The 25229-nt window shown below is 40.1% G+C and overlaps 1 protein-coding gene across 1 annotated transcript in view; it reads left to right on the top strand.

Annotated features, from left to right (window-relative positions):
* The window catches only part of NFE2L2 (nuclear factor, erythroid 2 like 2), an 83184-nt gene that overhangs the window by 17668 nt on the left and 40287 nt on the right, over positions 1 to 25229 (top strand). Inside the window, exon 2 of the mRNA XM_023529196.1 lies at positions 19970 to 20083. The gene's annotated coding sequence lies outside the window, so the exon portion shown is untranslated. The remainder of the gene's footprint in view (positions 1 to 19969; positions 20084 to 25229) is intronic.

Consider the following 25229-nt stretch of genomic DNA (forward strand, 5'->3'; position numbering starts at 1 on the left):
TGCAAAGACCCATCACACCAAGGCACGTCAGTTGTCTGAGTAAATCTCCTTATTCATTTCCTGAAGCAAGTATTTCTAGGCACCAGCTATATGTCCAACGTGAGTTCTGATGAATGAATGGGATAAGAAGCAAAAGAAGTACAAGACTCCCTTTCATAGGAAACATAAATGGAACTTAACTTAATTAGAAAGAAAAAGAAATCCTTCAGTCTCTAACCCATTGATCAGACACTTGAGACTCAGACATATGAACAGCTATTATTGTTTTTGATAGTCTTTTTTTTTCTGGGTCATCTCCCAGAAATAGCAGAAGTTTCTTCTTATGCTCATTTGAAAGCTACTGTCCCCTGAAAGGCCCACCTCCACCCACGATCCCCCTTGGCGGTCAGTGAATCTCAAGTCTCAATTTCCCAAATCTCCAGTACACTCAAGGCTTCCACAAGGGTTAGGACGAGAATGGAATTTAGGGGAATTGAAAGTGCCATTTGAGAGTCAGTATAGTTTTGATAGATTTTAGAGATGAACCTGATACCTAACCACTATATGTAAGATTTATATAGAAAAATATGTACATGTCCCCCCGCCCCTCCCCAAAAAAACACTTTAGAACTCAATCTGGTGACACTCTTTGATTACCATGTAATAATGTTACATTCTTTGCATTTTTTAGGTGCCTTAATTTATAAACCTGGCCACTTTAAAGTGAAACTTCTGGTTTTCTCTATTCTTTACTTTTCCCAATTGAAATAAAAGTTTCTTCCTGACACCGTTTTTGACTTGAGCAAATTAGTGCCTCTAGCCACTTCAGAGAAAACAGAGCTCTCTCATAGGGATCATTTAAGACTTTACAGCCTTGTTTTTTAAAGTTCTAATTACCTTCATTTATATGGAATCTCCTGAAAATTAATCCCTCATTAGCTGAATGTAAAATGGTCTACTGTGGGAGCTAATGTACTGGAACATTTCATCTGAGAGTTCTGTGACCATGAATTTAGTTCTAGAGAAGGGAAAATCAGAACCATTGTCTCCACCCCATCATGCAAGTCTGGTACAGAAGCCTGATGGAAAGCAGAATGTCAGGGCTTCATAGGAAGAAACAAAATCCCAACCCCAGTGAGTGAACCTCTCATTGCTTTTTCCTCAGATTAAGAGCAATTTCAGTAGGATGCGACCCCCGGGCATAGCGCCTGCAGGAAGGGGAGAATACTGAAGTGGAAGATAACTCTAAATTTGCCTTAAGGAATTCTTAAACCTCCGTCCACCTCAGATTTGTCTTCTGTGAAATGGGCTCATGATACCCATTTAATAGGAATATTATAAGATCACGTGAGATATGTAAAAATACTTTGTAAATTTTAAAGCAGTCTATATATCACTACAGATTTTGAAAATTCATTTTTGTATTTCCTTTGCTTTTTAATCTGGAAAGTGCCCTGATTGGCCATATGAGCACATTACATATTTTAAAATTACTGCTAGATGTTGGCAGTGGTGGTAGTAACAGCGAGGAAAACAGACAGAGAAGTGTAAGTGGTGGGGTATGTGTTTGTGTATGCCCATGTGCTGAGTTTTCTTCATGCCCTGCGAAGCTCCATGAAAGCCGTCTAATGTTCAAACAGAAAGGAACACAAATCGGGGAATCTCTCCAGATATCAGAGAATCCACATTAATCTTACTGTCAAAATAATTGCCCATCCCAAATTCATTTCATTACTTTTTAAAAAACACAATAGCCAGTTTTTATTGCTCATAGTTTTCAAAGACTTGTGGAGATTTTTTTTAATTTTTTTATTTTTTTGCTTTGCTAAATTGGTTAAGATTTCTTAAATCAGCTCTTAAGATAAGAGCTTATTTTAAAATTGGTCTAAGAGACAGGTACATTCCAGTCTGAAAGCAAGAATGACCTAGAACAGATGCCTTTTTCCAATTTTACTCCAGCAGAATCCTTAGGTTGGATTCTACCTCTTTAAAAAAAAAAAGGGAGTGGGGTAGAGTGTCAGGGATGTGCATGGACTCAGTAAAGGTGGAGAAAGGAAAGCTGAGAGTGACTCACACCAGTTTTTGGAAAGAGGAGGATTATGCTTCCACCACCACCTGATGCTGGGAGCTCCCATTTTGGGAGATGAGGCAGATCTTGACATGAAAGCAGGTGACCCACCCTAGAAAAGAAGCTAAATTCATTGTTAGCTTCTAGACTGCAGTTAAAATGTAAGAACAGTAGTAGACTGTGTCCAGTACACTCAAAGGCCTTAAAAATGCTCATATATTTTGGTGAACCACTTCAATCTTACAACTCTATGTTTAGGAAGTAATTAAGCATATATGCAAAGATTGAGCTACTAGGCAGATCATCCAACCTATGTTCATCATACAGAAATAGTAAAAGCAATCTAAGTATCCAACTATGAGTTTAGTTAAATAAATATATCCATATATTGTGTACTATTTAAAGTAATGTTATAGATAAACATTTATTAATATAAGATATTTAAAATTTATTAAGAACAAACACAGGTAACCAACCAATACATACTCACAGATTCCATTTTTGAAAAATGAATGTGTGAATGTAAGTGTACTTTTAAAAACCCAAATCTTCTGTTTTAAGATGGTGGACTGAATACATGCATCTAATCTCCTCTTGCTCTCCAAATACCACTAAAATGATTTTAAAACACACTTACAAAGAACAAGGTTTATAAGAGTACAAAAAGGAACTCCCCCTGGCTTCACTGCCAACCCAACTCAGGGTCTTGCCTCCATTTCTCGAAGTGAAAGAATGCTGAGGAGTGAGACAAGAAAATGGGAAATGGAGATTTTTACTTATTTTATACTTTCTGTACTATCTGAATTTTTTCATTGGTATGTATGTATCTTGGTAACTTTGAAAGTTATTGAAGGATGGATACAAATATGTTAATATAGTAGTATCACACCATTTTGCACTCAGTTTCACTAGGATTCACCTAAACTTGGTGAGGGCAGGAGGCCAAAGAGAAAGAATAAAGGAAAAAAGAAAGGGGAGAAAGGGAAGAGAAGCAGGATAGCAAGAGAGAACATTGTCAGTGATACGGGGATTTCTGCCTGATGTTCCTTTCAATTAGCTTGGACTTAACCCAAAGTAAATCTGAAAGAGGGGATGTGAATGTGACCCATTCTGATCCCTAGTGCTTTTCATACATTGAGTGTCTGTCATGGAGGTGTGATTCTAGAGTTAATACATTCTTTTGTTTTTTGTTTGTTTACATTTAAATAACATGGCTTTTAAATACATTACTTTGTTAGACGCTCATCTGAGGAAGCAACATTCTGTTCCAACACTGAGTGACTTAAGGTACTTTCAAGGGTAATTCTCTTTCCTCCCTTAATTTAGACAGTAATTCCCAAAGCTATAGAAAGCCAGTGCAGAAATTAGTAATCAGTTGTAGTATTAAAGTGTTTTTTATTTTCTTCCCCTCTCCATTTAGTCAGATTTTCTATTCGAATAATGAGGAAGTATTCTTTTTGTAGTATAGAAAACTATATTTTAAAAAAATTTTAACCATGTCTGTAGCTCTCATTCCACCTTCACCTGGCCAGGGGTCACCCAGTGGCTCACTCTCTTTTCCAAAGGCAACAAGATAACATGACTCGACTCTGTTCTTTAGAGCCATCTGATTTCCTCTTGCTGCTGCATATAGAGCGCTTTTTAGTGATAAAATGCCACAGCAATTTTGTATCTTACAAAATGTACCCAATCCCAATCTGTGTTATATGACACTAATAACTAGCCCCTCAATTGTTTTTCCTTGTGTAAAATGCTTTTTGAAATTTTAAGAACACAGATTTATATTTATCAGTAAGAAATTTGAGAATTTGAAATATACTTGGAAAATGACATTTGTAGCAGTAACATTAAGTAGGCTACTACTTTATAAATTAGAAACTCATTCAAGAAACTGCAGATAATGTAGAAAAGGAACTGATATACTAATGATTAATCCACGCTTATGCCCGCAAAACTGAGCAATTAGGATTGGACTGTTCCCAAAGAACAACTTTGAAATCCTGAAAGGACAATCAAGCATTTATCTCAGAGGCTTGTTGGATAACCAAATCCTTTGGCTACTTTAGAAGTTAGAGAGTAAGATGCAGCTGAGGGCTCCTTTAAGGGGGCTTTAACCTGTGCAAATATGTCCCAATTGGTAGCCTGACTAGCTTTCAGTGTTAATGTTTCCGATCTGTAGAAAGTGAGACTCCAAGACTATGTTCTCTATGGAGGATGGAACTTGGATAGATACCTAGTTACATGTTTGGGATCCAGTTTTAATACCTTAGTATGTGAGGCTTAAGAATTTATTTAATCTCCCGGATCCCTTCATTTTTATAGATTTAAAATGGAATCCTACTCTTTGTTTATTCTTCATATTAAGTGAGAGGCTCCCTATGGGTGCACAGTGCTAGAGTTCTAAGGTGTAAGAATAAGCTTTAAAATATTTATTAAGAAAAAAGGATGAAGTACACACTATCTACGGCAGAGTTGTTGGGCCTTTTTAGTGTGGGAAGCAGACAAGCTGTTCCAGATGAGCCCAGCGAGAAGCCTGGAAACGTCTTCATGTTCTCCTTTAGCACTTTGTTTACTTGTTAAATTAATACCCTGGCAACGAGGATTGCATTTTCTTGCATGGAATCTATCTCTAAGAAAACACACACCTGGAAGCTGTCAACAATAATATGCTTGCCAAGTTAGAGTGAGCCCATTGACAGGGCTGGCATGGATCGGCCTTAATCCTTTCTCAGGGCACAGAAGCAAAGGACACAGGAGAGCAGCTGTCAGGTGTGCTCAGGTGAATCCCATTCTGCCTGACCATCCATCCACAGGAGGCATGCACCACAGCTGCCTCCCCTGTCATCTGCTGTTAGGACTGCTGAGGGTACATTACAGCAAGCTCGGCTGAACCATATTCGAGAGATCTCAAAAACAGCTACAAGTCCAGATATACGTTCTGAAAATTCTTCTTGAGACAAAAGTCTGTCTCAGATCCACTGAGATGCCTGACTGCATTCCAACCTGAGCCTCTTTGTTCATCACCTCCAAGATCTTGGACTTGCTGCTCAGCCACTTACCTGATACCCACCTGCACCCCCAAACTCACCACAGCTTTTCTAGCATAGTCTATCCATTGCACTATTTTACCCAGAACCCTTAGTTATGCTAAAATTTCCTTCCAGTTCTGATTGTACTCCAGTTTTAACTCTAGTGCCATTCTAAGGATTAGCCCCATGCCCCACCCCCACCAAGCTTTCTGGGTTGGCCCATCCTGGATCTCCATGCTACCTTCATCCACTCCACCCTGCCCCACCTTCTTCTTTGTTGGGTCAGTGCCCAGTTGCAGAAGACCAAAGTACAAACCCTGCTAGTCTGTACCATTCTTTTGGCCCTTGGTCACATATGACAGATGGATCTTGGACCCGTCACTTAGAGTCTACAATATTTGATAATAAAAGAGATGGTGATGAGATATTTTCTGCTCCCACTGCTTTTTAATTCCTCCTAATTTCCCTGCTTCTGAGATGGGGATTGAATAGGGAAGTACCAGTTGATCTGAAGAGGATGAATTAGACGCACTTAGATTATGGAGCTTGGCATCAGTGGGGAGGAATTGTAACCTAACTACCAGTCCAACCATGATATCCACTTTTACACTTTAAACATCTAAAATAAGAACAGTTATGAAAATACTGACCTGCTTGTGAGAGCAAGATCGAATGAGGTAATGGATGTGAAAGCACTTTGCCAACTGTAAACTATTTAAAACAAACCATCTAGTGATTATTTTCAAAGGAAACAGCCAAGACCTTCAGTGGAAAAGTCAGTGCAGCTCCCACCCCCTGCCCTCTCCTCAGCTGCACCCCTAATGTTCCAGCGCCCACTGCCTTCTATCAGACCCAGTCTCCCACTCCCTTTTCCTCACCCCATATTTCCTCACGCCCTTCAGCACCAGTGGAAACTTCCCAACTAGCCGTTGATCTCATTATCGGATTATAGAAATTCACAATCAGGCATAAATAAGGATTAATTCTTCAGGAATACATTTACATTTTAAAAGAGTTCATTAATCAAAAACAGTTCGTATTGATGGAATGACCCATAGAGAAAAAAGAAACATTTTTAAATATAGTTTAGGCTTAGTTTTCAAATTTTAAATTAATACACATGATAGTCATCAGAAATGTGTTCATATTTTCACCAAAAAATATATACAAAAATATTCATAGGCACACTATTTGTAATAGCCCCAAACCAAAAACAATCTAAATACTGATCAGCAGAAGAATAGATAAATTGTAATCTATTCACATAATAGAATTCTACACAGCAATGAGAATGAACGAACTAAAACTTTATGCAACAAAATGGATGAATCTCAAACATGAGGATGAGTAAAGGAAGCCAGGCACAAATGAATATATACCATACAACTCCATTTATAGAACATTAAAAATCAGACAAAATGAATCTCTGATGTTAGCAGTCAGAATAGCGTTTACCTATTTGGCAGGGAGGTATCAGTGACTAGGAAGGAGGCATAGGGCAATTTCTGGGGTGGTGATAATGTTCCATTCCATGATCTGGGGACTGGTTACAAAGGTGCATTGATTTTGTGAAAATTCATTGTGCTATAAACTTATATATGCATGCATGCATGCTAAATTAACATGTGCATGTTTTAAAGTTAAAACATTTTAATTTAGTATAATGCATGTTATACTGAAATTTAAATTTAAGTATGCATGCATATTATACTTAAAATTTTACTAAAAATTAGCAACACATGTTTACTTTTAAAAATCTATAACATAGGAAATATGTAGTGTTAAAGGATAGCTTCCAAAAGTAAAATCATAATTCATTTAAATATCAAATGAATACATATCAAAGATTTTATTTAACTCATTAATTAATGAGAGAACCAGTAAGATGTTATAGCCAGTTCAAATGGATTTGATTTACAGAGATTTGTATTATCTACCAAACAGAATTTATTTGCATTGAATTAATAGGAATCATTTATATAGCTATGGACAGGAAACATTTACCTAACTATCAATTTTTTACATGTTAACCTCTTTCTGAGTTGTAAAATAGTCTAGTCAAAGACAGTGAAAGGAGGAATAACCAGAATGGATGAGCTAAATTTCACCTACTAAATTTCAAAGACTTTATTATACTTGAGTAAAATCAAAACAACCCACATCCTTCTATTCAAGGATAACCTGCCTATACAAATTTTGTGCCACATTTTTTTACTAGCCTGTGAGAATTGTCTTATATCTGTAGCAAAAAATAAATATTTCCCTTTTTTCTCTACAGATGCTCCATATTGAGTAGAGATTTTCCCTTTGTTCTAGAAGGCGTTTGTTCACATTTCTGATTATTTCCTTAGTATACTCTCTTAGAAGGAAAGTACTGGGTTAAAAGATATGACTATTTTAAGACTCTTGATACATATTGCCAAATATTTGTAAGAATACTTTGAAGCACATAGTTAGGTTGGAGGAAGGGAGCAAGGAAAAACCTTTCTAGGCTACTCGCATACTCCAAGAATTACTCCTGCCTATAAGACTTAGTATGTTAACAGCTTTGCAGCTACCCACTACCTGACTTCTTCTTTTCCTTTGCTTTTGGACTCCACCAGGATTGAGCAAAACCTCAGTAATTGACTGAGGAAAAATTATGGGCTGGCACAGCAAACCATAAAACCCAAGTTCAAACACAAAGTCAAGACTGTAAGAGATCTCTCTACATTGATGGCTTTGTCTGTATCAGGTTATATAAATCCCCCGAGGGATTTTCCAGAACAGAACTCAAACTCCACTTCCTCCATAGGACTTCCTGTGTTCACACATATTTTCTGATCTGTATTGCCAGTCTGAATTTTAAATATTCTATAAACTACATGTATCTAACCAAGACCTCAACTATTCAGTTATTTAATAGCATTTATCAATTGCCTACTAAGTGCCAGGACTGTAATATGCTAGGCCTGGGGTAAGTGGTAAGCAAAATAGACTTGTTTCTGCTCTGTGAGTCTAAAACGTATGGTTACCATATAATATATAAAATATACCATATATATGGAATGAACATCATGCATTATAGTGTCAGACTATTCATTGTTTCATTCCATTTGTTGATTGTTTTCAGGAGGTAGGTCTTCTCTTTCCACCCAGATAAGACACTCCTTGAAGGCAGGGGTATGTCTTCACTTCTCTGGCATCTTCCAAGGTACTGTGCCCTTAATAGGCACTTTGTAGAGAGCAACTAAATTGAAAACATTAGTACCTCATGTCTGCATGGACCAGGGAGCTACTCGTTCCAGCTCCTCAGCTACTCAGAATCTCTGTGGAAGTAGGTAGCAAATGATTGGGAAACATGAAGTAACTTATTATATAAGTCATCATTTTACAGTTTATATCTTCACCAATAGGTGGCACCATCAATTTTGAAATTATATTTTATATTGCTATAGCCCAATATTCTAAGTATTGGGTTCATTCAATAAATATTTATTGGGTAACTTCTATGTGGAATCTTCTCAGCTGGCCATCACTGACAGACAAGAGTAAAAGTTAAAATTCTACAGATATGCTTTATCATACTTCTTTTTCCAGTAATGTCCTAAAGGACATTTCACTTTCAGATTTCATCCTTGTTTTATAAAATAACATCTAAATCTTGGGTAAGGACTCAAAAACAACAGTTTTACATGTGCGTGCGTGTGTATGTGTGTGCATGCGCATGTGTGTGTGTTTGAACCCAACTTGATCTCTTATTTAAAAAGGGGAGGAGGTGCAAAATTAAATAAAAAGCAAACCAGAAAAGTCCAGATGGGGTGGAGTGTTCAATCTAGTCCAAGCTGGCTTTTTAATTAACACAAGTTACCACTTCTCAGTGAAAGGAGCTTTCTTTCCCTTTGGAAGATAACAGAAGTGTGATCTAGCATAGCAGAATTATTTCAACATCTTCCAAGGCTGCACAGTCTCATCTGGAGATAATAAAAGGTCCATTCCTCTGTGTTTATTTCAGAAGTTTCATTCTCTGGAATGACCGAAGGTTACAGACTGTAGAGCATTTGCCAGATAAAGAAAACTGCTGCCTGAATACTATTAAAAGCCTCTATTCTCCAGGAGAATGCCTCTAAGGTCTCCTTGGAGTAGAAAGAGACCCCTTTTGCCCTTGCTGATAACATTACCTTCTCCACAGGGTGAGGGCAGAAAAGGGACAAAAAGAAAGAAATAAAGAGGGGGACTAGTGGGAAAACGGAACTGCAGTATTTGCATCAAACACCATATAATAGTCACCAATTTACCCGCCTATCGATGAGGGACAGGGAACCTTTGACAGGGAACCTGTGCCTCTTTTTACTGAGCTTCTCTAAAATGTAAGGAAATGTAATGAATGGCATTCTGCACTTTGGGAGATGCAAAGATAGAGCGTACAAGTATTTTCACCATTAAGGAACTCCTTATCTAGAGAACCACATGATGTCTTGTGTAGTAGTGGTTAAAAGTGTGGGCTCTAGGACTCTGTTCACTTGAACCCTGACTTCACCACTTACTCATTCTTAGATAAGTTATTTAACCTCTCCATGCTCAGTTTCCTAACCTGCCAAATGGGGATAATAGCAGCTACTTCATAGAGTCATTAGGAGGATTAAATGAAATAATGCATTAAGATGTTAACAAAGGATGTCTGTTGTTATTAATACAAATAACTAACACACAAAGGAAATGTTCAGTGTTATAGGAGAGGTCTAGATAAAGAGCTATAAAAACTCGGAGGCTGGAGCAATAGTTTCTAGTTAAGGGGGCAGGGCAGAGGAAAGCATTAATTGATGGCTTTATGAAAGTAGCATTGTAACTGAGCTTTGAAGATAAGTAAGATTTGGAAATACAGAGATGGGGGAACAGAAGGTACTCCAGGAAGATGAACTATAAGCAAAGGGGATGGGAAAGGAGGTGAGAAGATGTGGAGTGTTCATAGCAGAAATATTTCAGTTTGGCTGGTGTGAAGGGCACGTGATTGGTAATGTACTAATCCATTTATGTGGTGAGAGTAACAAAGGCAAGGTGGTGGAGGGAACTGATAGAAAAAAGAGATATGAGATACTGGGGTGGTTAGAATTTATTGAATTTGACATGTAATGCATGTAGAAGACAAGAAAAAGAGTGGAATCTCTGGCCTGGGTGAGTGGGAAGATAAAAGTAAGGACCTGGCCGGTCTCGGGGGAGAAACTCAATGAGTTCATCTTTTGACACTTTGAGTTTAAACTATTGAGACAGTTGGGGAATGATGTCCAGGAGGAAGTTTGAAATATGGACCTTGAGAAAAGCTCAAGGCTAGACAGATTTTCAGATGCCCTGCAAGTTTATGGCAGTAGATGGCAAAACGGGAGATTGGATGAAATTACCTAGAGAAAGCAGAGAAGGGCAAAAAAGATGGCCAAGGGGGAGACCTTGAGACATGCCCTCATTAGGGAAATTGAGAAGGAAGTAGAGCCAGAGGAGAAACAGTTGGTGTGAGGAAAGGCCCAGAAGAGCAGCAGATGCAGAAGAGACAATTTCAAGAAAAAGGAGGAAGTCATCAGTTTCGAATGCTAAGAAGGAGTTGAGAACAAAGATGAGAAAAAAAGATCTTTCGATTTGGCAACTCAATGGCCATTGGTGATCTTTCAAAGAGCAATTTTACTAGAGTAAAGAGACAAGAAGCTGGGCTATGGACCAGGATAGAGAGAGCAGTTCCTGGAGTCAGGCACACCTGGACTCGAATTCAGTTTTCCTACTTAATAACCTCAGGCAAGTGACACAAAGGGAAATATGATGGACCTGTACCCTCCTTTGCAAAGCATAAAAAGCAGTGAGGCAAAGATTTTATTCCAAACCACAGGCCCTTCTCACTCCCAACCCCAGTTGAGAATCTTTATGTTGCTGAAGTTCAGTGTGATCAAATATTGCTCAGGCTCAGAGAGGGGCAAGTGTGGTCAGCGGCAATGACCTTGTAACATAACCCATTTATAAAATTTTACCATCATCTTGATAGCCTGCGGACAGGAGCAGAAAAATGCGATGGTGTGTAGTATCCAGAGCTGGAATCAGCAGGATCAGCAGCACAGAGAGGGCGTGGGTGATGGAACCAGGGTTGTTGGGCAAAATCTTGCTAAAATGTCTCCCTATGGAGCCTTGTGGAGTAGTCCCCGCTTATTCGCGGTTTCACTTTCTCGGGTTTCAGTTACCCACAGTCAATCACAGTCCAAAAATACTAAATGGAAAATTTCAAAATTAAACAATTCATAATTTAAATTGCATGCCATTCTGAATAGGGCGATGAAATATTGCGCCGTCCTGCTCTGTTACACTCGGGGAGTGAATCATCCCTTTGTCCAGCGTATTCACGCTGTGTATGTTATTCACCCCTGGCCACTTAGTGGCATTCTATGTTATCAGATCCACTGTCCTCCTGTCCTAGTGCTTGTGTTCAAGTAACCCTTACTTTACTTAATAATGGCCCCAAAGCACAGGAGTGGTGATGCTGGCCATTTGGATATGCCAAAGAGAAGCTGCAAAGTGCTTTCTTTAAGTGAAAAGGTGAAAGTTCTTGACATAAAAGGAAAGAAAAAAGACTATACTCTTACGTTGCTGAGATCTATGGTAAGAACAAATCTTCTATCCATGAAATTGTGAGGAAGGAAAAAGAAATTTGTGCCAGTTTTGTTGTCACACCTCAAACTGCAAAAGTTACAGCCACAGTGCATGATAAATGCTTAGTTAAGATGGAAAAGGCATTAAATTTGTGGATGGAAGACACGCACAGAAGACATGTTCCGACTGATAACAACATGTTGTGCCGGAAAGCACCAAGCCTATAGGAAGACTTCAGCAAGAGATCCACTGAAACAAGTAACACCAAGCCATTTACTATCAGTAAGGAGTGGGTACACACATTCAGAAATAGTTTGGATTGAAAAATTTAAAAATCACTGGAGAGAGACCACATTTACATAATTTTTATTACAGAATATTATTATAATTGCCCTGTTTTATTATTAATGATTCTTGTTAATCTCTTACTGTGCCTAATTTATAAGTTAAACTTTATCATAGGTATGTATGTTTAGGAAAAAAATAGTATCTATAGAGTTCGGTACTATCCAAGTTTTCAGGCATCCACTGGGGGTCTTGGAACATATCCCCCATGGATAAGGGGGGACTACCTATATTAGTTTTATAGGGCTGTCATAACCAAGTACCACAAACTGAGTGGCTTAGGATAGTACAAGTTTATACCCTTCCAGTTCCGGAGGCTAGAGTCCACAGTCAGGGTGTTGGCAAGGTTGGTTCCTTCTGAGGACTGTGTGGAAGAATCTGTTTCATGCCTCTTTCATAGCTTCTGGCATACCTGGGTAGCCCTTGGTTTATAGATACATCAGTCCAATTTCCGCATCCATTTTCACGTGGCATTCTCCCTGTGTTTCTGTATCTTCACATGACCCTCTTCTTATAAGGACACCAGTCCTGTTGGATTAAGGGCTGCTGTTGTCATAGTCATCATTATAGTTGGATCATACTCCAATATGACCTCATCCTAACTGATTTGCTTCTAGAGAATGTTTGCTCTAGAGAAAGGGAATAGAATGGGAGGAAGCACAAATAAAATGCAATGACAGATGATAGATAGATAGATAGATAGATAGATAGATAGATAGATAGATAGATAGATAGAGATAGATAAAATCAAAGGGGGGCCTTGCAGAGACTAATGAGAAGAGGGCACTGTGGACCAAGAAGTGTGATTAATACGACTTTCTCCACCTGAAGTTTAAAAAAACAAACAAACAAATAGCCAGAATATCTGGGTCAGATCTGTGAACCCGGTACCCACTAAGTTTCTGTAAGTTAGCTAACCTCTCTATCTCTCAACTTATCATCTGTAAAATGGAGATAATATTAGTACCTACCTCATGGGATTTCTGTGAGAAGGAAAGGAATCTGCATGCCTGCAGTGCTTAGAAGAGCAGCTGGCGCATGTGAACACTCAACCATAGGGTTGTTAGAATTAAGTAAAATAATCCACGTAAAATGCTTATCGTAGCACCTGGTCCATGGTATTCAATAGAAATTAGTTAGCTGCTGTTGTCATAGTCATCATTATCACTGTCATTTCTTTACTTGGCTGACGCCATTCCTTTAATGAGGGAGAGAGACAGACAGACAGAGAGAGCGAGCAGTTTTGCACAATGGGAAGACGATGCTTTCTCCTATTACTAATTCCACCTCCATCATTTCCTTTTGTATAATCTTAGGCAAGTCACTTTTCTTTCAGCATCGATTTCCCCAGGTAAGCCTCTTGTACCTGTTGTCAGCATTAAATCTCACTCTTGACATGACACATCGCTCCTTTGAGGACACTAGTATTAGAACCCCACACTTTATCTGTGTAAGTTATTGTGTCAGGACCCAAAGCAAAGGCAAAGACCTGAGCCTCAGGGAAGTCACATTGGTCCTGGTGAAATTGCTGAGCCTTTCAGTCATGCCATGCCCTTGTAACACAGTCCTCATTGCTATAGGCTACATCTATAGTCCAAATATGGGGTTATTGGGAACTTTGGTGCTACATGGAAGCAGCAGGCCAAACCAAGATGAGATTATCTGGATCACCCACCATTGTCTCAGAGATTCTACTTGTCTTGTTCTGTCTTTTTAAAAGTTTTCTGTTTTGTGTCAGGACCTGCTTTGTGTCAAGTGTCATACTGTTTCGCAGGTATTCTCTCATTTAATCCTCACAACAGCCTTGAGTAAAGCACTGCTTTTTGCACCATTTTACAGATGAGGAAACTGAGGCACAGGGACATTGAGTATACTTTGCCCCAGGATACACAAATAGTAAGCGGCCAAGCCAGTAGCTAACCCAAGCAGAAACCTTGTAATTATACTGCCTCTTGGGAATTCCTAGGGAGTTTGGCAGTTTGGATCTAAATGGAAATTGGACATAATTTGATCCAACAATTTAACCTTAATGAATTTACCTGATAGATCTGTTCATCTTGCTGTTTGAATGCTTCTAATGGCAAAAGAAAAGTAAACATTCATTTATGGGAGACTGGTTAATCAACATATGCTACATAGTTTCAGTGAGGTGATACAGTCTCATGATACAGTTTGCACAGCTATGTATATATTTTTAAAAGATTGCAAAACATTATATATGCTATCAAACTATGTACTCCTACAGAGTTGATCAAAATCCAGCACAGGCCTCCCTGCCACTATGGCATCCCCATTCCACTCAGTTGTTAAGAATGCCAAGCGTCTCCTACACCAGTGATTGTCAAAATATGCCCTCCAGACCAGCAGCATCATTATTATATGAGAACGTCTTAGAAATGCAAATTTTCAGGCCTTACCTGAGACCCTTTAAATCACAAACTCTGGGGGTGGGGCCCAGAAATCTGTGTTTTAACAAGCCCTCCCGGTGATTCTGATGCATGTTAAAATGTGAGAACCTCATCCCAGGCCAATGGTTTCACCTGGGAAACATTAAAAACTATCAGTTGCCTGAGTCTCACCCACCCCAGAGATTACGATTTAATTGGTTCAGGATGTGGCCTGAGTGTGGGTTCTCAGCGTTCCACAGATGATAGAGACCACTGGGACCTAGACCTTCGGAGGCAGCCACTTGCATCTGAGAATGGCTAATGGTACATTTATGGCATAAAATCAAACTGCAGGGACTAGCAAATACGTAAGAGCACCACGAATTTCCAGTGTTAAGTCCTGTGCCCTTCCCCAAACCCAGCACCTAACCCACGAGGCAGAGCCATGAGTGGGAAGTGCCCTTTGGCTAAGCAGGCATGAACTTATCAGTTTGAGCATTTTAATATAATGTTATTTTAAGCCTCTAACTTCAGTCTTTAGTGAATGTTGAGAAGAGGCAGGAAAGAAAATATCAAACTGCCCACAACATAATAGAAGAAATGAGATTAATAAATGGCATAGTAAAAGCCTAGTACTATTTCTTAGACTTAAATATTTTGTACTGAAGGTCACATCACATCACATAGCACATCTCTAGCACAATAAGGGTTCAATCAACATTTGTCTAATAAATGAATCCACTAATCAATAAATGAATGAACAGATATTGTTGAAGGAGAAGCTGATTCTGTCTTTGGCATCCACTGCTCAGTCTACTACTGATGCTGTTTTTGGAATGGAACATGTGGAACAAAAGTTCATTGACAATAATTGTACTAGTATCCGGTGCTAGAGGTGCATGTCACCTGAGGGACTATAAACCCAGATAGGGGCAGGAAGGAGAAAGTAGGTATAGTGGTCACTTAGAGCTGGCAAGCAAATATTTCCTGTTCTCTTCCCCTGGATATAGTCAGGATGACACATCCCTGCCCCTCGGAGTTCTTGTAGCCATGTGACTTGCTTGAATCACTGAAATGTGTAGAAGTGTTGTGTTTGGCTTCTATACAGAAGCTTTAAGAGCCAGTGTGTGATTTGTCCTACTTCTCTGTAGGGTGACCGACCTCCTTGTTTGCCCGAGATTGAGTAATTTCCCAAGGCGTGGGATTTTCAGTGTTAAAACTGGGACAGTTCCAGGAAACATGTCAAGTTGTGATCATTCCATCAGCTTGGGTCCAGTAGCAAGGACAATTTGAAGCAGAGCCTCCATCCCACTGGAGACTCAGAGCATTGAAATAACCTACCTGCGTCCACATCATTAGTAAGATCAGAGATGAGTTCTAGACCACATCTCTCTGACTTCAGAGTCCATAGTCAGGTACTACTTCACCCAGGGTAGGTAGTCTTTATTGCAGGTATCTTTTGTTTTCAACCTTGGAAACTCTGGTCCACAAAGGTGGGTGAAAATACCAACTCTCTAAAATTAATTGAATCATATTATTCCACAAAGATTTATTGTATTTTACTGTATTAAAGGCTCTGCGTCTTGGTGTTATGGGCTATACAAAGATGAAGAAATGCTATGATTTTTTTCCCTCAAGAAACATATAATTTAGTGGGAAGATAGACATGTACATGGCTAACTATATCACAAGGCAGAAGCTGATAGATGTTATTAAAACATTTTAAACACCTTCTGTACTTGGCAAATTTACTACAATAAGCACATATTCATTTCATGATTTTAAAATAATGTATTTTAGAAAGCAACAGTTTTTTAAAGTATCTTTATTTTTCAGGTTACCAATTCTCAGAATGATAATAATATAATACCTAGAGAAAGCATATAAATGCTTTCTTTTTCTGAAGGTCAGTAGCATTTATTCAAAGATGATGGTAAAGTTGCACTTACCGACATTTGGTATAGGATGGAAGCTTTAAGATTTTATTCAATTGTGCTGACAGATTTCCCACAGTATTCAGTGTTCTTCATTTGCTCTGTGACCAGCGGCCCAAGTCTGCATGCCCACTGGGCAGGATTCTCTACCATGGATCAAAGCCAGCTCGCTCATCCAAAGGAGGTAGTTTTTGTTAAGGAATAAGTGACCAGCCATCCCTAGGGATTCTTCCCACAGGTCCAAAGGCATTAAGATAAAGCCTTATCCAGAGTTGGGGTAGTGACCAGGCATGCACCAGAGGAAATCTGAAGCCCAGGGCCTCAAAGATAACTGGACTTTCTTGCCAGCCCTAGACAAAGAAAGTGTGGTTTCTGGGGGGAGCATCGCTCTCCTGCTGACTGCAGTTGAACAGCCTCCAGGACCGCACTGAGTTTTAGGTTTCTGAATACAGTCACTAATGCCAACTGCTCTGCTGGCTTGCATAGAAGTTAAACTGCAAATGTGAGCATGCTGAAACAGTTTAGGGAATGGAGGTAGCAAACATGCGAATCCTACTGCTTTGAGATGTTTTATGATAGCTGCGCTACCTACAGAACGAGCTTCCTGATTGCCTAGATCCAAGAGCATCTCCTGGGTCCTCCCTTTTAGAATACTGGGTGTCCATGGAGAGTTTGAGCCAGGAAGGGAGGGGCTGTCTCCCAGCTAGGCAGCAATCATTCAAGGTAAAACCTCAGCAGCTCCCATGAGGTAGTGCAGAGAGCCTGGGTCTGTCAACTCCAGGTGAGAGATTTCCCCCAGGTTTACAGATAAATGCGCTTCCACTGACTTCCATAGACTTGAATGTCACTGTAACTTGTGCTTGTGACATCTTTGCCCAAGAACAGCACCAATTCAACATTTATGTTCTTTGTAATATGGTAGGAAAGATACAGACTGAACCACTTGAGACACCTCACAATATATGTATACATACATGATATGTGTCTATATATTGTTATAATAATATATTATTATTCAGTTATTATAGTACTATGCTAGTCAGGATAGGCTAGATAACACATGAACCCCAAAATATTATTGACTTAAAATAAAAGTTTACATCTTACATCACAATCCACTGTAGTAGGTAGGGGGACCTCCTGAGCAATTCAGGCTCCTTTCATCTTAAAATGCCATCACTGTCAACATTTAGATTTCACAGTTGCCACAGAGAGAGAAGAGACTACAGTATATATAAAACCACACAGTGGAATTTGTGGCTAATTCTACAAGTCTGTTACTTCTGCCACATCCCACTGGCAAAACCCAATCACAAGGCCCCATCCTAACTGCAGGGGTAGCAGAAAAATGTTGTCCTTTGTGTACCAGGAAGAGAAAATGAAATTGATGAGTATCTAGCCAGTCATTCCTCTAAGTTCCTACAAGCTGGAGTTAGTATGTAGTGTTTTTCTTCTAATTTTGCTTTGCATTTGATACTGTTTAGGCTGCCTCCCTGCCTTGTACGGTATTCTATGACATCCACATGCAGCATCCCATTTCTTAAAGCAGCACTGTGAATTGTCAGGACAGATGTTATCACACACATTTTATAGATCAAGGACCCCGAGATCCAGAGTATTTACATGACCTGTCCAAAATCACACACCACAAGGTGGTAGCTGTCTCTCAGGGTAGTGGTCTTTCCACTGTGACACATTGTCTTCCCCAGAAGCTCAAACTAGATTAGGCACGGAAACAGTATACAAACTCAAGCAAGAAGTATTTTTATTCTACTATAAATCAACCTAATTTATCTTTTAAGTCCCTGCTCTATGTTGGAAGATGTTAGAAATGACTTCCATTATTTTGGTATTTCCCCAACTTTGAGGATATGTCTAAGTTTGGGGTGGGACTTGGTGGGAGTACAGGGGTAGTGCCAAAGTATTGGGAGATAGCACTTTCCAAGTTAGCACTCTAAGGAGGCACCAACCAAGATGTTTACAGTTTCTTCTAGTTTTCCTTTACCATAAAATATCTGTGCCTTCTTGTTTACATAGTCCACCTGTGTCCAGCAACCGCTTGCTACTTTGGAACCAATCCAGGATCTGGAAAGTTCTGTAGACCTGCATCACATAGCCATTCTTCTCCCCAGGCTTGCTGCCTTCCTGAGACAGAGGAGTAGAGTAAGAGAGAAGGACCCACCCATGCCTTTTCTCTCCGAATTCTCATCTACCCCTCCTCCGACCCCAGTGCAGGTCATGTTTCTGGTCTTCCAGGGAAGCCCCACTCTCCTTAAACCTTTTTCTTCCAAATACTTTGGCTGCACTCAAAATTCTCTTTAGTCTTCTGAAGACTTTTATAATACAAAACACAACTAAGGGAAGTTGTTTTGTTCTCGTTTTGCTCTTTATCCTGTCACATCATTCCCCTACCTGAGGCAATTTGTCAGGAGCCTGCTGTCCGTGGCTCAAGGTGGGGATGGGGGAATACCAAGAACAAACCATTTTTCTATCACATGTTTATCACATTTAACTTCATCAGGTCCTTGTGAGGTGAAGTTTCTGTCGTAATAGTAAGGGGAAGAGGCATTGATGGGAGTTTTTATATTTGGGAACTAGCATGTTAAGCCCTGTCCTGTCCGATTGGTTTTTAAATGGACCATCATCCCTCCCTGCCACCCCCCCCCCTGCACCTATCTCAATTCCTGTTGTTCCAGCACACACACACACACACACACACACACACACACACACATGTGCACACACATACACATACGCACATGCAGGCACACACCCATGGCTTGATCTTACAAGCTTGGTGATCGAGTTTTCACTTAAGAACTGGGAACCTGGTCTTTTCAGAGGAAGACCCACAGCTATGAAAGCCCATCCATAGATGATTTACTAGTCTTCTAAATGTGGATAAGGTGATTCGTTTCTCTGGGTATTTAAGTGTTTATCACTATCCCTGCCTCAGTTATGAGCACGCACCCTAGGGTAAAGCTGTTCCCAGGGAGACATGTCATTATACAGTGCATCCACAGCAGATAAGGGAAAAGAAAGCATTAAGACAGCTTAAGTGAAAAGATCACATACTCGTGTAAGAGCTGAAGGAACTCAGACCAAGTTGGCAGGCAAAGAGATACTGCATTAAAGCGAAACAGCTTCAAAAAGAAAAAAACAATCTGATTTGTACCAAATCCTATTTGTGAAGTGGATTTTAAAATTATTGCAAAGCACACTAATCTTTCAAAAGATGTTTGTTTTGAAGAGTATACTTGGCTTTTGTTTAAAAAAAAAACTGAAGTTTTGGTAATGCACAGTAGCAATTGTAGTATAATTACTAGCCACAAAATACCAGGTGCCCAACCAAGCCTTTTCTACTCATTTAAGAGAGCCAAGCCAAACAAAAAAGCCCTGCCTAGCCATACCTACTAGTTCAAAAGCTCAGGCTTTGTCACCAGCAAAGAATTAATTCAAAGGGTAAAGCCATTATTAGGCACAACCAGGCATTTCTGTTGTAAACACTTTTTGTTAATACATGTTGAGAACTGAACTTTCTCACATTTGAAAGATGCCTGCTTGAGAGAGAATTTAAACCAAGCCATGTTCAAGGTTCATTTCTTCTCTTTTCTTTTTTAGATTTCTGACATCATATCTTTGGTATCTGCACAGTAGAGAAGTGCTAGCCTTGGAGTCCAAAGGCTCCCCCCAGCCATCATTTGACCTAAGGATTGGAGTGTTCCCTGTTCTTCTGTGAGTAGATTGCTTCAGCACCAAGGGAATGAACTCGAAGGGAACAGACAAAACGCAGGAGTGTTATGGATAAAAAACATTGAGACCTAAGGATGTACTTCCTCATTATATTTAAGGAAGCTATTTCCTAGATTCCTCGAGCTATAAAAAGCCAAGTGAATTTGCCTAAGTTAATAAATTTTATCTAATTATGATGATAATACCACAGCAAAATGTTTAATGTTTCCTCTCTTTTTATTGCTTCCTGTTAGTTATTGAGAGAAGAAACCCAATGTAACTTTTTTGTACTCTGTAATGATGAGGCTGTTTAATTGTTTTGTGTGTGCTTCATAATGTATGTGCATGTGTGTGTGTATAATTAAATTGAATAAGACAGCCGCGTTGTGCGGTTGCTACAAACACAGATTTAAGGCTAACGATGAGGCCCAGTTTTGTTAAAGCAAAACCCCACTGTAAAAGCTCCCTACTGTGCTTTGGAACTGATTGTTCTGTACCGAGAAGAAAAACAAAATCTTCAGTTCTCAGAACAACCTGAAAAATCTGTGGTATGTGCCTTATTCTTGTTTCCTAACCCTGGGATTAGCAGGCAGTTCTCCATTCAGCTCAGATGACCCATCTACCTTGGTTTGTCAGTGTCCCACGTCCTGGAAATAGTGCAGCCTTCCTTAGGTTCAGCTGATGGAGTCTCTGGGCCCTGTGCGCGTCTTTGCCTGTAGTGGTGGAGGAGGCAGTGGGGGAAATAATGGACACCAAGGAGCAGGGAGTGTGAGTCAGCATCTGTTCTGAGCACCACTTAGTCTTCTCTCTGTCCTCTCAAGGTTGGTGCCTATCTGTGTTTCAAGGAAAAGAAAGAGTAAATTATTAGGCTTAACCATGTGACATTCCTGTTTCTACAGGTCAAAAAATGTCTAATATCGGCAAGTTTGTGTGATTCCATCTAATACTTGCCCAATATTATACAGTTAGTAGGTGGTGATTACAGAGTTTGAACTCTCAACTACTCCAAAATGATAACTGTACATCTGTATTTCAGATGACCAAAGCTTAAAGCAAATACATTTAAAAATAAATAAATAGTGTTATCAGTAGACTACTTCCTTTCTGCTGCAGTCTCTGGTTTCAACTACTGACTTAATTCACATATTAGTGTGAAAGTTGGTTCAAGTCAGTCAAGACTGCCCTGCATGTGGCTACCGTTCTAGCTGTGCAGCTGAAACCAGCCCCTCAAACCAGCTCTCTCACTCAGGCTGGCTGCCTCAAAACCTGCTTACCTAAAAATATCTTCCTCTCTGGGTGGCACAGAGCCACACTCCCCAGCTGAATTCCCACCATTAGAACCACTCAGCCATGGCCACATGCCTTCCTCCCAGAGCCATTGTTCCAGTTCCTCTGCGAACACTATCATCCCTTCCTGTTAACACACCGGTGATTAGTTCATCCTCAGATTAAGTAAACTGAGAACTTGAACTAACTGAATTTCGTTTGGGAGCCGATGGGTATGGGTAAGGTCAGGAACGTGAGGGTAAATCATGGACTGTTAAATGCAGCAGTAGCATTAGAAGTTGTATTGATCAGCCCCAGCATTTTTACAGCTAAGGAAACTGATATTCAGATATCGAAATCTTGGTATCTTGATTTTAAGTTGACCAATCGCCCCAGTGTGCCTGGAACTGAGGGGTTTCCTGGGGTGTGGGACTTTCATGGCTGAAACTCAGAAAGTCCTGGACAAAACAGGATGAGCTGACCACCCTACTCAATTAGAGCATGAAACTCTTCTGCTTCTCTTTACAGGTCAGACTTGAGCAGGGTCTTGTAGCGAGGGCCTCATGTTTGAGTGGTATGGCTCAAAAACCTCAGGTGGGGAAATGACAGCAAACACGAATTTATACCTCACAGTTTAACCAAGCCTGACTCCCCTGAATGATCGGTCTCCAGGCATGAACTTCGATGCCACATGGAAGCTTCGTCTGCCTCACAACCGATTGAACTCTTAGTCTCTTGGGCCACAACATTTGGGAAAGCTGGTTAGGTTGAGTCAGTCTCAGAAAATAAGGCTGCGGTCTGGTTTATTTACTTCGTTGAGATGGGGCCGCTGTGTCAGCCACAGCCATGTGGTTCAGAGTCTGCAAGGAGAGGGCGGCTGCTGTTTGTCTCTGCTTGTGGCTGCATAGAGGCTGGAATGGAGAAGTACTCAGGCAGGGAGAAGGTCAGCAGGGCGCCCCGTGCTACCATCACGTCCTTTTTTTAGTTTTGTCATTCAGAGGTTTTGAATCCTGCAATAAGCAGTCATTCTTGGCTAACTGTGGACTTTTTTCCTTAAATGTCAAGCACCTAATTTTTAAATATTTCTTGGTTTTATTTCTCCTTCCGGCCTATTTTGACCCCAGCTCTTGGTTGCTTGGCATTTGTTTCCTCCACCAGGCCTCTTGCTTTCTGTTCTGCTAGGGCCCAGCCTCTAGTTAATGCCCTACACCTGGGGATGAGTTTGTGTTGAATGAAGAAAGGAAGGAAAGGGGAAAGCGAGGAAGGAATAATGCAAGGATCCCAGTCAGGGGGAAATGTCAGGAAGTACAGATCTCTTCGGCATTCCCTTTTGTGTGTGCATTCCTTTAAGCTATGCCCAGACACCCCCACCCCCATTTCTACCCCTACACACACCTGCTAGAATCTAAATTTTTCATGATCCACCCTAGTTCTCAACCACCACCAAAATGTCCTTCTTAGTGCCCAAATAACACATTTACTGATCAGGTAGATCAGTCGCTGCTAGTGGGAGTTAGAGGCAGAAGCAAAGGCCTCAAAAGTGAATCTTAACTGTGACTTGTATAGGTAACATCCCTCCTAGGTTGTCTTAACACTTTAGCGAACCTAATTCCAGTGAAGGGATTTCGAAACTGAGGGAGGAAGCAGGAAGCATAGTGGAAGATTATTTGGGGAAGAGCTCTGTTATGCAGGTTGCCAGATTTAGCAAAGAAAAATATGGGATGCCCAGCTGAATTTGAATTTCGCATAATGAATAATATTTTTTTTTGGTATAAGGATGTCTCTTGCAATATCTGTGATATATTTATACTAAAAATTATTCGTTGCTTACCTGAAATTTAAATTTAACTGAATGTCCTGTATTTTATCTGGCAACCCCATGACCCACGATGGCTCCCAAATGTGCAGTCCATGTGGTAGAAAGGAACCGGCCCATCCAAGAGGGCATCATATGGTACACTCCAGTGAACTCTCTGCCCTTAAAACCAGGCCTGCTGATGTGTGGGGGCATCTGGGGTAGGCCTGAATGGGACGCCCCTGGAGAATGGCCGAGGTGCCAGGAACAAGGGCGTGTTCCGCTGGACCCTTCCCCGAAGATACACTGTCTGGTTCCGGTAGTGACAACTGACCCGTCAGATATCCATCACACAAGAACATTATTTTTAGGTCTGAGGAAGGAGTGGCAAGGTTTTAAAAATAAGATATTGGATACAGGGGGAAAGTACATTCAGGAAGCTCGGTCCTGACCAGGAAATGCAATCCATGGACCTGCCAACACTAGACGCAGAAAAGGTTAGTCCCAGTGGCTTTCCATGTAAAAGTGCCAAGATTGAGACCCCACACTTTTCTTTCACTTGTTTTTGTAAGCCAAGATGATACTATTAGCTTCAAGAAAATTGCTTTTGCCAACCATAATATTTTTGTTTTCAACTAATGAAGAGAGAAGCTGTTTTGTTATCTGTTATTGGCATTGGATATACTGTGTCTGTTCCTCCAGATCTACCTTCTATCCCCGTCTACCCTGTTCTGTGCTCTGGAGAGCTGCCCCTGAGAGACTCCCTTCTCTGTCTTCTGCTTAGTTTCAGCCAATGGGAGACATCAGCAAGAGCTTGGAGGTTAGGAGAGCTGATAGGTCAGAAGAATAGCTTTACTGTGGTTGGTGTTTATTAAAGTGCTCATGGTTTCAACAACTTATAAAAAGCACTCAAAATAGGAACAGATGAATATCTCTTTAACATGATAAAATACTTGTTATGTTATCTCAAAAGTCAGCATTCTGCTTGATGGAGAAATGCTAGGAGCGGCCCCAATAAGGTTAGGAATAAGACAGAAGTGCTCACTGTCACCATTATTATTTCAAATTTTATTGATGGTACTAACAATCACAATGAGACATGATAAAGACTTCAAGTATAAAAATGGGAAAGTATAAGAATTGAGCACGATCTCGCAGCTTCCATGTTCTCCAAGCACTCCATTCTCCCGGAATCTCTACAGGTGCACCAACTAGAGGTTGTCTGAACCCTTTCCGTTGGGGTTTTTATGGAGGCCTCATTACATGAGCATAATCGAATGGCCATAATTGGCCATTGTTGATTGAACTCAATCCTCAGTCTCTCCCCACATAGGAGGTCAGGGAGTGAGTCTGAAAGTTTCAGCCCTCTAATCACACAGCTGGTTACCCTGAAAACCAGCCCTCATCCTTGAGTGCTTTCCAAAAAGTTTCCTCATTAAAAGTGTCACAACAAAAGAAAACCTTTACTGCTATCCTCACTTAGGGCATTCCAAGGATTTTTTATTTGTTTGTTTGTTTGTTTGTTTGTTTGTTTTAGGCGCTCTATGCCAGAAATAGGACAAGACCAAATATGTATTTCTTATTGTCAACCTAAAAAGACAAGAACCCAGTTGGAAGCAAAGTGTTTATTTGGGATAACAGAATTACAACTTGTAGTACACAGATTTAGGTAGAAATACACATAGTGTCTCAATTACAGGGTGAAAGCAAGGGTTTTTATGAGAAAAAGGAAAGGAATAATTATTATATGAAAAGAAGGAAAAAAAATTCCATTTGGTGCTGCTAAGCAGAGCTACTCTTAGATATATATGATTGGTTACTGACTCTGTCTTCAGATAGAAGGTCAATAATCATCAGTCCTTGTGATCAGGATATCTGCTTTCCTGCTGACTTTACAAATGACAAGAGACTTAAAAGAAATGTATTAGGCAAGGAAAGCACTGTTTTCTGAGTCCCTGAAATCATGTTGCTGCTGCAATGCCAAATTTGCTAGACCAAAGATAAGTAGATGAAGTAAATATTGATCCCCTTGTACAGGCTCACAGTGAGCTGATGGGCTTACACAGCACTTAATCCTATGCAAGTTCA

The sequence above is a fragment of the Pteropus vampyrus genome, unplaced genomic scaffold, assembly GCF_000151845.1.
Source record: "Pteropus vampyrus isolate Shadow unplaced genomic scaffold, Pvam_2.0 Scaffold2, whole genome shotgun sequence".
NCBI classification, from domain to species: Eukaryota; Metazoa; Chordata; class Mammalia; order Chiroptera; family Pteropodidae; genus Pteropus; species Pteropus vampyrus.